This window comes from Urocitellus parryii, chromosome 6 (genome assembly GCF_045843805.1).
Source record: "Urocitellus parryii isolate mUroPar1 chromosome 6, mUroPar1.hap1, whole genome shotgun sequence".
In the NCBI taxonomy this organism is placed as follows: domain Eukaryota; kingdom Metazoa; phylum Chordata; class Mammalia; order Rodentia; family Sciuridae; genus Urocitellus; species Urocitellus parryii.
The window spans coordinates 59,166,981-59,182,224 of record NC_135536.1 but is presented as its reverse complement, the minus strand read 5'-3'; positions in this window follow the sequence as shown (position 1 = coordinate 59,182,224).

Genomic DNA, 15,244 nt, shown 5'->3' with positions numbered 1-15,244 from the left:
AGGTATAGATTGGGTGTCTTTTTCACTTTTGGTTCCAAGATAAAGTGTGAATTCTATTTTCATTTCAAGTGATGATCACTTCCATAATTGATTATTGCTGATTTTGCTTTGATGCTACTTTGTGAAACATATTTCTAGATTTTTTTTCTTGCAAATGAGCATAAAAATAAGAGCTCATTATCTACATAGAATCACTAAGTATCTATTTTATGCTTAGCCCATGATCCTGTATTTTCCCTTTTCTGAATGCAAAGTTTAAACTGTTTAATTGACTCCTCCACCCCCACTTTTCTTTATAGATAGACATTCATACAACTTGTGCTTGCATGAAGAACTCAAACAGCTTATTTTTATATACATATGAGGAATTACACTTAAAAAAGCCACTGCACATTAATTCTTACTGTATCAGTTGTTGTATCAGATGATTTTCACATACTGTCCGATCTGATCTGCACTGTTAACACTGTGAGGTGAGTTTATCTCCCATGCATAGTCATGCAGCTTGAGAGTAGCAGACTTAAAAGATGAATTTGGGATTTCTTGCTCTAAAGTCTTTAAACTCTGTTTCACATTCCTCTGTTTATATTATTCCCAGTGTTATGGGTTGGATATGAGATGTCCCCCCAAAGCTCACTTATGAGACAATGTAAGAAGGTTCAGAGGAGAAATGATTGGATTGTAAGAGTCTTAACCCAATCAGTGATTTGATTCCCTGACCGGAATTAACAGAGTGGTAACTGAAGTGGTAGGGTGTGCCTGGAGGAGGTGGGAATTAGGGTGTGACTTTGGTGTATATATTCGTATCTAGAGAGTGAAGTCTCTCTCTCTCTGCCTCCTGGTCACCATGATGTCAACTACTTTCCTCTGCACCCTCTCCTGCCACAATGTTCAGCCTCACTCAAGGAATGAAGCGGGCCTTCTGTATACTAAGACCTCTGAAACTGTGAGCCCTCAAATAAACTTTCCTCCTCTATAATTGTTCTGGTCAGATTTTTTAGTTAGCTATGAAAAAGCTGATCAAAACACTCAGTTCTGTTGTTCTGCCAGCAAATAAGTAGAAATATTATGCAATTTTTCCAGATCTTTTCACAAAAATTTACTGATATAATTTATGTTACTATCAAGCTGTATATGTGTGTGTGTGTGTGTGTGTGTGTGTGTATGTGTGTCTGTGTGTGTGTGTTGTTTAGGCCCTTATGCATTTCAGGCAAGTGCTCCACCACTGAGCCACACCTCTCACCCTCAAACTCTATACATTTTAATAACTTATCTCTCCTAGCAAATAATGATACTCTCTATAAAGCCTATTTTGGTTAACTTTTTGAAATCTACATATACTTATTATTAAAAACCTTAACATGTTTGTGAAAAACCAGCCTCTATCTCAGAGCAAAGCCTGTCCAAGGAAGGGACATGACCTTTGTCCTTGGAAAAACCCACAGAGCACTCCTAAGCACATTCCCACCCTGCTAAGTTGTTTATCTACAAATAACAGGAGAGATCTGCTGTGCCAGGTGTCCCTAACTCAGTCAGGCTAGGTAGGGATCCATAGCAGCCCCCCAGCAGCCACCAATCAGCATGAGACAGGGAAATACCTGGGATGCCAGATGACCCTCCCAGTAGTTTATGGTGGTTGATAACAAGTTGGGAAACCATGTAGTTCAGCACATACACCCCTCTTGGCTTAAACCAATCAGTTCAAACGAATACCCCTTTTGTACTGACCAATCACCCCTACCCAACTTGTTCCAGCCAGTGAATGTGCTAATCATGTTTTGGAGTTGTTATTTGATTTTCCCGCGGTGTGTCATGATTTGCTAAGAGATACTATGATGTATGTGAAGTCCCTGCCTTCCCCAAAGAGTGTATAAAACTGCTGCAAACCCTGGGCTCGGGGCCTCTCAGCGTCACCAGTTGCTGTGTGTGTGCGCGGAGGACCAAGCTAGCTCGCAATAAACACCTCTTTGCTGCTTACATAGATCTTGGGTCTCTGGTGGTCTTTGGGGGTCCCGAATTTGAGCATAACATTTGCTGAATAAATGAATCATTTACTAAATATCTCAACACATTTACTCAAAATGAGGTCAAGTGAACCTATGCTTGTTGTCTAAGACAAACTATTGTCTATGTACAGCTACTTTCTTAGGAGGACCCTGGGCACAGAGGGCTTGCCCAGGTATTAGACCTAAACCCTGGTGAGATTTATTCACTTTTCAGTTCAGCAGTTCATAAAACACATGGTTATTCTTTACTATCAACATAACACACTGAACATCATATTCTGGATGTAAAATACAGCCTTGATCTGTCTGATGCCCATTTACTCTAAAAGCTTGATCACAACAGATGATTCACATGGTAGAATCAGCTAATTGCCAGCAAATATCCATTCCTTCCTTATTAAAAGAACCTTATGTTTTCTTTGGAAACCGATGAGCCTTGTTTAAAATGTCCACTTTCTCAGAGGCTCTTGCTTCTAGCAGTCATGCAACTTGGTTCAATTCAATTAGTTATAAGAGGAATTAAAGAACACCTTTAAATAAAACCCTGATATCTGAAAGCTAAGGCTTTATATGATGGAAGGAAAGCAAACTGTGAGCTAGAGAACAAACATTTTGTTAGACTTTATACTTGGATCAAGCCAGATAATTAGAAAGCTGACTACATAGGTAATATTGTTTCCTTGCCTTGTACAATTTTGTTTATTGATTTGCTTTGTATTTGACTTTCATTTAAGTCAATACAAGAATTGTTCAATTGAAATTGGTCTTATGCTTGTCCTAGAGATGTTGGTGACAGCCTTCATTGGCTACATCTCTGTTTTCATTTCCTACAGTAGCCAGGCCTATTTTCTTGAATTGTGTCATTTTTATTCCTTGTATATACTAATTAGCATTCCCTCTGTGTTTTTACCACTAGAAAGTACAATTCCAATCTATTTCTTACTTCTAGCAACTATGGACTCTAGGACTTGTTAAGGTATATTTTGTACCTTAGGACTAGTTTGTGTACTAACATTGTAGCTTTATGTTATTTTCTTAATTTTCTTTTTGGCCATTTTTCTCAGCTTTAATATAATTCTGTAATATAATTGTTCTACAGTTTTCATGTAGATCTACTTATAGACAAAGATTATTTTGAACCAAAAGTATTCTCCTTATCACAGGCCACCAGGAGTAAGTGATCAGACACTTTTTATCACTTCCAAAAGAGGGTTGGTGCCTGGTCATTAGAACTATTCTTTTGCAATAGCCACACAAATTGGACACTTACTAGTATCCTTTCCTTTCTTTTCTGGTGTATTGATGTTCTCCATCAATCAGTTTGTGGCCGATAAATTATAAAAGGTTTTTCTTTCCATTTTTCCTCTCCTGCTTAAAAAAGTCCTCTGAGTTATAAATCGTACAGACTGACTTCATTATAATCTAGGATAGTCAGGAAGTTATTTTCAGACAAATTGTTATTGATCTATATGAGTTTCTTATCCTGTATCTATATATTTAAATTATTCAAAGTCATTGTAATACATTGACATTTTAAAGAGAAATGCCAAAAAACACTTATTTTTAAAAGAAACTTACAGAAATAAGTTTATGAGTTTTTGATAATTGTAAAAGCAATATTTCACAATAAAATCAATGTCTAAAGTATTATGAAAAGTTAAGTGGTGAATACCAGTCTCCTATTCTTATAAATACTCTTATTTATAAGAACATTTCATTATTGAGAAATGGCATAAGCTATTAGGAAAACACAAACATTTAGGGAAAATATCCCAGAAAAATGACTGTGCAGATTTTAAACTTAATAGTTATGGTATTTAAAATGTTTAAAATTTTATTTCACTTCACTATAGACAAATTAGCCTTTTGAAACAATACATCAGGTCCTCTAGTGTAATTTTTGTCATTCTCCAGTTACTTAAATTTCAGCACCACAATTTATTATTATTTATTTCTAATTATTTTTTATAACAAAGTAAAAAAAGTTAATTTCATAAAGATAGCCCCAGACTCCATCAGCTTGTCCGCTGTCAACACAGAGACATATTAGGTTTGTAAACAGTATTTATTTTCCTATAATCAATTTAGGTCACCTGAACTCAGCATCAAAGAAGGAAGTCCTGCAGATTATTTGACAGAATAATCATTCCCAACGACCAGAGGTCACTAAATTCTCTGGGAATAATTGTTAAGCCTCCCCTTTGATAAACAGGGTTATGTGCTTCTGTTCTCTCCAACTAAGGCAACCAGGTCTCCCTCTCCTTCCTTTCAGGGAGTTTGCCTGTCATACCCCCTCTGCCTCTTAGTCATTCTGAACTTATCTTGTTCATTCTGGCTGAATTTCACTCAAATCCAGTTTCTGATCCTTCATTGTCAGGAATGCTTTACAGAGGATTTTGCTGGCTCATACTTGTCTACTTGGTGTCAAACCTCAGGGAGCCTCATTTATATTACACAGCAAACTTGTCATCTGTTGCCTGTGCTTTCAAAGTGTCTTAAACAACAAGAAAATGATTTTAACTTATTCTCTCATGTTATTCAATTAATGCAACATGAAGAAAATATTGTGATTGAAACTTCAAAGGTAGAAGTCTTTTTTGTCTTAATATGTTATTTTTCTTTAGATAGCATTTAGTTTTGAAATTTTTTTGTGTGAAAATTTGTTATTTTTTTTTAAACAAAGCCTGAATAGGTAAAAATTTATTCACACAACATTATTTCATCCAACAGACTTTTGTGTATGGAATTCTAGATTAATTTTTCAAAACTTCCACTAAATTTTAAGCATAATTATTCATAAAGTACTAGCATTTATAATACTGAAAAACCTTTATTCATAGCCAGAGTTTATTTATGGCATTAGAATTTTTAGACTTTTAGATGTAGAACTATTCCAGGCTAGCCTTGTATTTTAGATACAAGAACACTGAGGACCATAAATTCAAATATTTCAAGTGTTGCCTCTATTTTCAGGAGGGACTAAGAATAGAATCATTATGTTGTTATTGAAGTCAGTATTTTAATTTTATTCTTTGAAATACATTAGTACTGTTCTGGGCCAACATATCGTATACATGATTAGAAACCGTAGATTAATTCAGTGATTAATTATATTAATTTTCTGATCTATGGTTTTTGGGTAGCTGCCAGTTGCTTACTTCTTTAAATAATCACGGAACCTAACATAGTTGAGTTTACATTTGCCATTTTGCTGTGTGTTTTCTATTCGTGCCATCTGTGCTTTTTCACTGCTTTCTTTATTCTGTGTGCAAGTGTTGGTCATTATTTCATTTTATCTATCATATTGACTTTGTAGGCACACTGTAAGAAGACTTTTTACCTGCTTGCTCTGGATGTTTCATCGTGTATCCTAGATTATAAGCTAACTTGAGTCATTATTTTGCTACTTTACAAATACTTTGGATATCTTATAATAGTGTGTTTTGTTGTTCCTACCCATGCCTCTGTGCTGTTGTTGCCAAAATTTTACTTCTACACATTGTAAATGTCACAGCACACTGTTACCATTTGTTACCATTGTTACAGGAAGTCAATAGCCTTTTTAAGATTTAAGAATCAGTCCTTCACATTGAGCTGTTCATCCGTTTCCCACATCTTCTAGTAACTCGGTCCTTGCTTCAGTATTTCTTGGCTCTCCTCATGAAAGGAGGGTCCTTTGTTATTGACTCTGCTTTTTTAGGTTATTCCTCTAAAAATATCTCCATCTGCCTATGTACCTTTGAAGGGTGGTTTTCCCCCCCCTTTCTGGATATAGAATTCTAGGGTTTTGCTGTTGTCATTTATTTCTTTTGTTTTCTTATGTCTCTTCAAAGATGCCATTTTATTGTGTTCTGATTTCTTTTGCTTTTATCAAGGTCAGTCTTCATTCTGTTATTCCCCTAGATATAATATGTCCTTTGTTCTGGCTACTTCTAACATTTTTCTCTTTTGAGCCTGTTGAGCCAGGTGTGACTCTTTAGTCTATTCTGCTTGACTTTCATTATCTCCCTGGAACTGTGGATAGATGCTTTGGATGATTTTTAAAAATAATCTGTTCAAGCTATTTTTCAGTTTCTTCTCCATTCTCCCTTTTCTCTCCTTATGGGAATTACACATATATTAGGAAGTTTCAGAATGATTCACACATATCTCATACTATTCTTTCTTTTTCTTTACTTTTTTCTATATTTTTCCTCCAGGTTATAATTTGGATAGTCTATTTTGACTTTGCCTTTAGTCATCTGTTCTTTTGTTTTGCTGTGTCCATTCAACTGTTTGGCATATTCAATGACTTCTTAATGTCACACATTCGCCTGTTTTTTTTTTTTTTTAGATATAATCCTAAAACCACAAAATAAATGTGCATAATTCATATATCTTAGCATTATCAATAATCACTAGAGCAAATAAGAGAAATATATTTTATTAAAAAATAATAATGAAAAAAATTATATGTGCTGAAACAAGCTTAATCAGAAATATGCATATCATCATGGAGATAACAGCAAATCTATACTGAAGAATAAAAGACCCTATGGGTACATGGGAAAATTTATCATACATTGAAAATAAAAACAAAAAGTTAAGATGTCTTTTATACTAAAATAATTTTCAAGTTAAATTTCAATAAAAATCACAATGAATATTTTTAGGAACTTTCCAAATTGAGTTTAATGTTCATCTTTAATAATATAACCAGACAAAAAAATTGGGGAATAATAATAAAGAAAACATGCCTAGAATGTCAAATATGGTAACTTAGATAATTTAAATGTCTTAGCCTATTTTGCATTGCTATAACAAAATACTTGAGGCTGGTAGTTTATAAGAAAACAGATTTATTGGCTCACAGTTCTGGAGATTCAAGAGAATGGCTGGGCATCCACTTGGCTCTGGTAAGGGCCTCACGGTGGCAGCAGAAGCGGGTTTCAGGGGAAGGACCAATCTTGCTTGTAACAATGCATTCTTCTGGGAATTAATCTAGTTTCAGGGGAACTGCATTAATCCCTTCTGAGAGAACCCCTATGCTCTCATCACATTTCACCCAGCCCCACCTCTTAAAAGTCTATCATTTCTGTATCTTAGTAGAAGATCAAGCTCTCAGCACATGAACCCTGTGGCACACACTCAAGCCATATCCAAATCACAGCAGCAACTACTCTCCCACTAATGAAAATTAAGAAATCTATATACATACACTCATGCATACCCTCACCTACACACACTTGCACACACGAACAGAGTTGATTGAAGTCAACTAACAAAGCAGTGAATATTTCCAGAACCAAATCTAAAGCAAGGAAACTCAGCAGCTGTTTCTTGAAAAGGTGGTCAGTGGGGTGAGAAGGGGTGAAAAGCTTAGGATAGTGTCATGTTACTAGGGGAACAAAAGTTGCAGCTCTGTGCTTGCTAACAAGGTGAGTTCTGGTTAATTCTTCATGTTTTCAGGAAATACACCTAGGATGTTAAATATGCATAGAGAACGATCTGATCTTCTAGAGGACTGAAGTGAAGTTTCAAATATTTTCTTATGCCTTGTAATCATGTACATTATCACAGCCTCTGCCAGAAGTAGGTGTGTATCCTCTCAGGAGGAACATGATACCATCCCAGGCCTCATATTATTAAAAAAAATTACAAATGACATATATTATCCAGTAAAAATTCAGCAAGGCAATGAGAAAATAAGAGAGATGAAGAGAAAAATGTCGAGTCAAAATAGATTCACAGGGCAATCGGATAATCGTGTTATCTGATGGAGGACTGAAAATATGCAGAATATTTAAGGATATAAAAAAGAACATTGAGAACTTTCATGGAAAAAGGGAAAATATAAGTGAATAAAAAATAAAGTAGCAAACTTAAGTCCTCTGAAGATGGTTTTAACAGCATGTCAGTCAATGCTGATGAGATAACAGTAAACTGGAATATAGGTCAGAAGAAATATACAGAGGTAAGTAACATCTTAAAAGAATGGAAATTTTAGAGAGGGAGAGATACACCTTTGAGAGACTAACTCACATGTAATTGGAGCCCCAGAAAAAGAAGAGAGGGAGAATCCTCTGACCTTGTCATTAATTATGATAATCTTGTCCATCTAGCTTTGGATAATTAATCCCCTACTTATGATGCCGATCGCTATCAGTCCTGCAATAGCATCTTTCAGTCCAGTCCCTTTATGCAAAGGAAAGCTTCCTCTTCTGAATTTCTTAGTGAAGCTAATGGCCCTCTCACGAGTGCATTCATTTTTGCCTATGCAAACTGTGTTCTTTGGTCTGTTCACGAAATGGTCATTTGGTGGCTTTCTGCTTCATGTTGCATATTCACTCCAGCACAACTTCTCAAGCCTTTGAGTCCTTCCTTCATCTGCTATGGCCATGCTGGAATTTCTACTCAATGTGAATGACTGTTTTTGCCATGTTTCTCAGAGCCATCTTAGTAGCCTATTTGGAACAATGAGTGGGATCCTTGACAAGGCGTTAAATTCTGTATGCCACAAGAGTTCTTCCAAATGGAGAATTTCTTTCTTACCCCAGCTAGTGGTCAACTCCCTGAATCAAGAATCCTCAGATTATCATCCCACAATTAATCCCTCAGATCCCATCAGAACATGCCAGCTAGGCCTTTGAGAGCTGTTGGAGTCTGAAGATCTTCTTTTATCAGGCCCAGAAGTCTGCAGCCAAGTTGTGACTTAACCTTAAATACTGTCCTAAGGGGATGTGGAGGCAGATCATTAGTGGAGACTTCATTGAATTTTCTTCACTCAGGGGATTCCCCAAACCTTTACTAGTCCACTTCTGATGGCTCAGAGGAGTCAGGGAAATACCAAGATTCAAGAATTTGTGGTTTCCATTCTTCCTGAATCTGGTCCCAACCTTGATATTAATGTCTTATTTGGCTGTGAATTTAATCTTCTTTGGATGTTGGCTTTTTATACAATTAAGTCCTGGGTCTGATCCTTAGCTTCCCCTGCCATCCAAACTATAGTAGAGCTTTCTGTACACAAACAATGGATCCCCTTTTCTTTCACACTTTAGCTTTTAATTGCTGGTTAATTATTCTCAGCTTAAAATATATTTATAACAAAAACAACAACATTCCCCCCCCCAAAAAAAAAATTCAATTGAGCTGAAGAGTAACCTCCTAATTTCATTGTCTTTGCAGTTAAAATCTCTTTCTTATTTCTCTAAGTTGAGGTCTCTTTCATCCACAGGAACCTTTCCTTCTACCAGGATACCATTGCAGTTCAATAGCTGTCAGAGTGTAAGGACTGAAGTGTAACTTGTTAGAGGCTGTCTGGCCCAGCCCTGCCTTCTGCAGCAGGGAGAGCAAGTCTCCTTGTTAGCTGGGTGACAGATGATCCAGTTCCAAGGTCTTATCTCCATGGCTACTTTCTTGGATAACTCATGGCACCAACTGTCACACTTTAGTTTTCTATAAGCCAACACTGAGCTGGAGGTGACGTGTAGCAGGGTTTGGGGTGGGGGGTACATCAGCATCTGTAGAAAAAGGGGAAAGAAGCAAAATTTGTCAGAAGGGAAATTTGAGATCTAATGTATTCTCTACAGAAGTCTTAGTCTATTGAGAAGAGGCCTCTGAAAATGAGATGATCCTTTGAAACTTTACCCACTTAGGGATGTTAAGACAGGCCTTAACATCCCTATGGACATCCGTTATGGGCTGTGGGGGACTCTGGAAGGTCTCTGAAGGCAGCTGACAGCTCAGAGCCTATGACCCTTTCTGCAGCTATGGTACTAAGTCCTTCGTTTCAGAAGTGGGATTTCGATGGCATTTTACAGCATTCACCACCCTGGAAGAAATTGATAAAATAAGCAGAAAAAAAAATCAGGATATAGAAGATTGGGATGACATGATTAACACTATTGATCTAATTGATATCAATAAAGCCCTGCACGTAAGTGCAGAACAAACATTTTTTTTCCAAGTGCTTTCAGAACATTTACTCATATTGATTTAACCATCTTGTTTAAATGCTGGGCAATAATAAGGCACATTTTTACAAATTTCAAAGCACTGAAATACAAGTTTGTAGAAATTGTAGGGGTCTGAAATTTATACAGAGTGTCTTCTCTGACTACAGTGGAATTAGCTACATATTAAAAACATAATCAAAACTTTAAAAAAAGTCCCCATATGTTAAGATATTAAGCACATACTTCTAAATAAATTATGAATCAAAGAACAGATTATATTAAATTGGAAGTTATATTTTTTACTAAGTATAGTGAAAATATGACACATCCCAAATTACAGGATGCCTTTAAAACTATTCTTTTGGGGAAAATTTCAGTCTTAAATATGAGGAAAAATAGTCAGACGTGCCCATCTAAAGAGGTTAGAAAAACAAGAGTAAATTAATCTCAACTTTGGTGATGATAATATTGTGCTTATGTTAAATGTATCCTTTTGTGTTGTGGAGATATGTATTGAAATATTTATAAATATGGTACTATAATTCCTTGGGTTTGCTATAAAATAACTCAGAGGGAGTAAGGAGAATAGTTTTTATAAAAGTATGTGTTGGGAAATATGGATGATGTAAGATAGGCCATATTTAAGTTGATTGGTGGAAGTGTGGGGTTTCTTATAATGTTCTCTCTATATATTTAAATTTTTCATGATAAAAAGATAACAAACATACAATTCCAATTCTTAACTTCTAATAAGGCCAAAACATTAATAGAAAAAAATGTCAAAAAGTACAAATATGTAGTCAAATTACAGCATATCACTTTATGCAAGCATCAATTGGAACACTTAGCAAATGTGTTTTGATAGTTTGTGTGTCTCAAAACTAAATTGTCAGTTCCTTGAAGACAGGAAACTTGCATTTATTTGCAAAGTAGTAATTGTTGGGTGATATTTGTTTGACAAATGTTCCTGTCCAATGGATCTTTCAAAGAAATTGTTGATAGCAATGGGTGGTTCTGTGCCTTTGCTCAAGTGGTGTGTGATGGATCTAGTCTCAGTGCCAGAGACCTCTTGACTCATTGCACCCCAGCATAAATGGCAATGTCTACATTTCCAGTCTCGTTATGTGATATTTGTTGGAGGGGACTCCTAGCCAAAGATCTTCCTTTATCATTTTTATTGTTTCCTATATGCCTTCCTCAAGCTGATAGAAATTGGGCATATTCATTTTATTGGAAAATTTTAAAAAATGCTTAGACAAAATGTACATCTCTATAATGAATGGGACTTAAATCATTGAAAGTCATTTAATTACTCTGCCTCCTTGGATAATTTTCCATTTACATTTCTCCTCTAAATCAAATAACTAAACATGTCCTGCTTACAGGGATGTTTTTCTATAAACCTGACAAACAGCTGTGGGTGTTCTCTTCTGAAGTCTCTCTAAAACATGAAGTTAAAAGTTAATCACAAACCAGAGTACTATAATTTTTCACAATCATAGCAAAAAACAACATCACAAATACATATAAAATTCTTAACTCTGGTCTAGAAATGAATTATTTAAAATTCATTTTATGCTGAGAGGATATAGGTAATAGTATTTGTGTTTTCCGGGCCATGGAATGACTGACAAAATGGCTGGAATTCATGAATATTCTCAAGTCAAAAACAAAACTGCTTCATACTCAGAAAACTCCAAGATTTTAAGCCTTTGTAGCAAGACTCATAATATTAACAATTCAAGTGGTATCAGAAGCCTGAACTTGGAGCCTGTAGCAAACTTGAAAATAAAAATTAATGCCTTACTATAGGCTATATTTCTCCTAAGTCATAGTCCATGGTTAGAGCTCTTTTGTCCAAGTAAATATTTTTAGAAGATATCAAAATATTTTCTAATATCATTTAACAATAAATAAATTTCACTATTTAGATTTGGAAAACCTGAGTTCAAGTTGAATTTTGCCACTTATTGGCTGCCGAGCTCCTGGCAGAATTCAACCCCTCCGACCTCCATCACCTCATCTCTAAAGTGGAGGTTGCCAATGATACATATGCCCAAGTCACAGGATCACCATAAACACACAAAATTTTTGCATTATGAAGCTGCATGTACTGTTAAATTCTCTAAGTACATTAGTATCCTACTTTTTGTCATAATTTTTTCTCGTCAAATTCCAAAATTATAGATTGTAAGTCCCAAGCATCATTATATCTGCTTTAACAGAGATGTTTAAATGTATTTATTGACTGTTTTTGCTCAGAGAATTGTTCATGGTAGAATGAGTTTGTAAATGTCATCATTTGGAGTAGTATATGGTCCCTGAAAAAAATAAATCATGCAGCACCTTATCACCATTGATTACTTTTTGACCAATACTGTGAATTATTGCAGCTCATTTATTCATCCTCTTTATCATTCATCCAACAAATTTTTATTAAAGTCTATGTTGTGTTCCAGGTATTGGCTTATATGAATAAGAAAAAAAAAACAATTCCTTAAATTCAAAAGGGACATAATTTATTGGCTGAGAAAGACAAGCAAACCACAACTAAAATGAGTGTTATAAGAGCTAGGCATGAGTGATAGAGGAGACTGTGAGAAGACGGCTTCTCACCACCACCAGGGTCAGGGTGGCTGAAGAACTGAGGTTTCTGAAGTGGCAGCAGGTGAAATTAGCTAAACAAAGCAGAGTGTGTGTGTGTGTGTGTGTGTGTGTGTGTGCGTGTGTGTGTGTGTGTGTGTGTGAATGACCAAGAAGTGATCTCAAGACAGGAAACTGTGTGCTTGCCAGAGAGAAGAGCATACATAGCAGTAGAAATAGCAAGAAATACAGTGCATCTTAGCAAAACCACTGTAACGCTTTTCTGTACCATGCTGGAGGGAAGAGTACATACTGCAACTCAGAGAAATTCAGTGTAGTTGGAGCACAGGATGAAAATCCCAGTGTGACTTGAGCAAAACTGGGGAGAGAGGCAGAGAATAGATCATGAAGTGCTGTATGTTTTCCCTGAAGGTTATGGATAGCTATTGAAGAATTTTAAGCAGGGCTGTGACTTGACTGGGTTTGGATTTAATAAGTCTTAAAATCTGATGGTGACTCAGAGAATGGATTGACCAGTGCAAAAAAGTGGAGATTGATAAAATAAGCTAGAGGAGTCGGTTGACTTTGCCAATGGAGACTAACCTCAGAGAATCTCAGAGAGTAAGCATCATCTCCCTTCTTAAGAACTACCAGTGATTTTTCAATTCTGATAAAAATAATATCCAAACTCCTTATCATGTCCTTAAAGTCCCTGAAAAAAAACCTGCTTCTGATCTAAATGACAATAGATGGCAATATAACACAATGCCAATAGACTCAACCTATCTGGATTGAAATCTCAGTTTACCACTTAGGTAGTACCTGTGTAATTTGGTACAAATCATTTGACCTCCTTGTAACTTGGCTTTCTAATTCTCAAAACAGAGATAAAAATCATGGGGAAAATATGAGTGAAAAATGTGATAATCAAACTTCATGCATAATGATTGGGTCATGGAAAGTACTCAGCAAATGCTAGCTAAGAAACACTTGACATGTCACTCTTGACATTCATTGACCTTCTGATGTGCCTTGGAATGAACTTGCCACCTCTGGAGGGTTGAACCTTTTTGATATTTGTTGGGAAAACATAATGGCAGCAGCACCCCAGAGAAAAACCTCAACATGATGTCTAACGACCCTCTTTCTCCTCTTTGTTTCTTTCACTGGCACGAAACTTCCTGCTGGCGCCAATGTTCAAATCCTGCTGGTGGGAAGCCTTAGCCCCAATAAGAATTAACTTCTTGGGCTCTGGAACTGACATATGGAAGAGCTTGCCAATAAACGGGCGACCTGTTATCTACCTCAGCCCTGCGACCTCTCCTTAGACCTATATAAACACACAGCCTTTGGTAATAAAGTGGAACGTCTTTGGTGATCTGTGTCCTGTGGTGCGGGCGTCTTCCAGTCTTACAATCTTTAGCCCAGAACACTATTTTTCCAGTAGGTTGGTTCCCTCATAAACATTAATGCTTGACTTGAAGACCACATCCTTGGAAACTGTCTTTAAACACTGTGAAATATATACCCTACCATTATTCTTCATCACAACAACCTTTTTTGTAGTATTCATAGCTCTTAGCAGAAGCACTAATGGTTTCATTTGCTTTTTTGTTTATTGTATGTCTCCCCAACTGGACTGTAAGGTGCATGAGAATTCTCTTATGTAACTTTGTATCTAGTGAACCTAGCTCAGTTTCTGGTACATAGTAGGTTTCAATAAATAAAATGTTAACAAACAAAGCAGAATATGTAGATCTGGTGAGTGATCCCATGTGAGAGTATGGACTAAATGGTAAGAGAGAAGTTCTCAAGCAAACATGAGAGGAAGAACAATTTTGAGTGTGATGGTAGATCAGCCTTCTATATTTGGACACATTTGTGGACACAAGTGTATCTGTAGAGAAGGCATTTGGAGGTTCTCAGAAGGGAGGTTTTAATTCAAGGTGTAGTCAGTAGACAACAGCGGGTGTAACTATGGAAACAGATGCATTCACCTGGAAAGAAATTATGCAGTGAACAGAGACAGGTGCATGGTAAGGAACCCCAGGAGCACCACTGTTGAAATGCAGGTGGAAGAAGCTGAAAGGGAGGAGGACTGATAGGAGAGCTGGGGGGAAAGTAACCAACTGAACAAAACAGGTGTGAGTGTTATTACAGAAGCCCTGAGAGAAGTTATTTCGCTCTCCAAAGATGGCTTGATATTTCAGGATTTTAGCTCTTTCTGTACTTCTTAGAGACTCAGCAGCTCTTATGAGGCTTCACAATTTTTCCCGGCTGCCACCTTGTCCTAAAGCAGGCATGTCATCTTGTGCATTTGACTGGGTCCCTGGGCTCTCCAGGACTCTGTCTCTCATTATTCTTTTCCTACTTCTCCTTTTCCCATTTTTCATATTGTGAAGATTTAGTTATATGGTTCAGGAACTTTACTTTTAACTCTGAAGTTTCCTTCATGCTGCAGTCTGGCTGGACACAAATAACCGAGCCGCCACAAAGCCTTGTAGATTCAAACAGCAACTCTATTCCCCAACTGTCACCGGCACTGCACACACCACACAGGAAAACACTCCTTTCACCAGGCTCCGTTCCATCTCCAAACCCCTGCGAGAACTGCATGGGAACTCCAAAGTAGCAGGCGGCACCCAAGGCAGCAAGAGCCGCCCTATTGTCCTACAGTAAAGGTCAAATATACAATTCAATCAATCCAGCATCACAGCAATA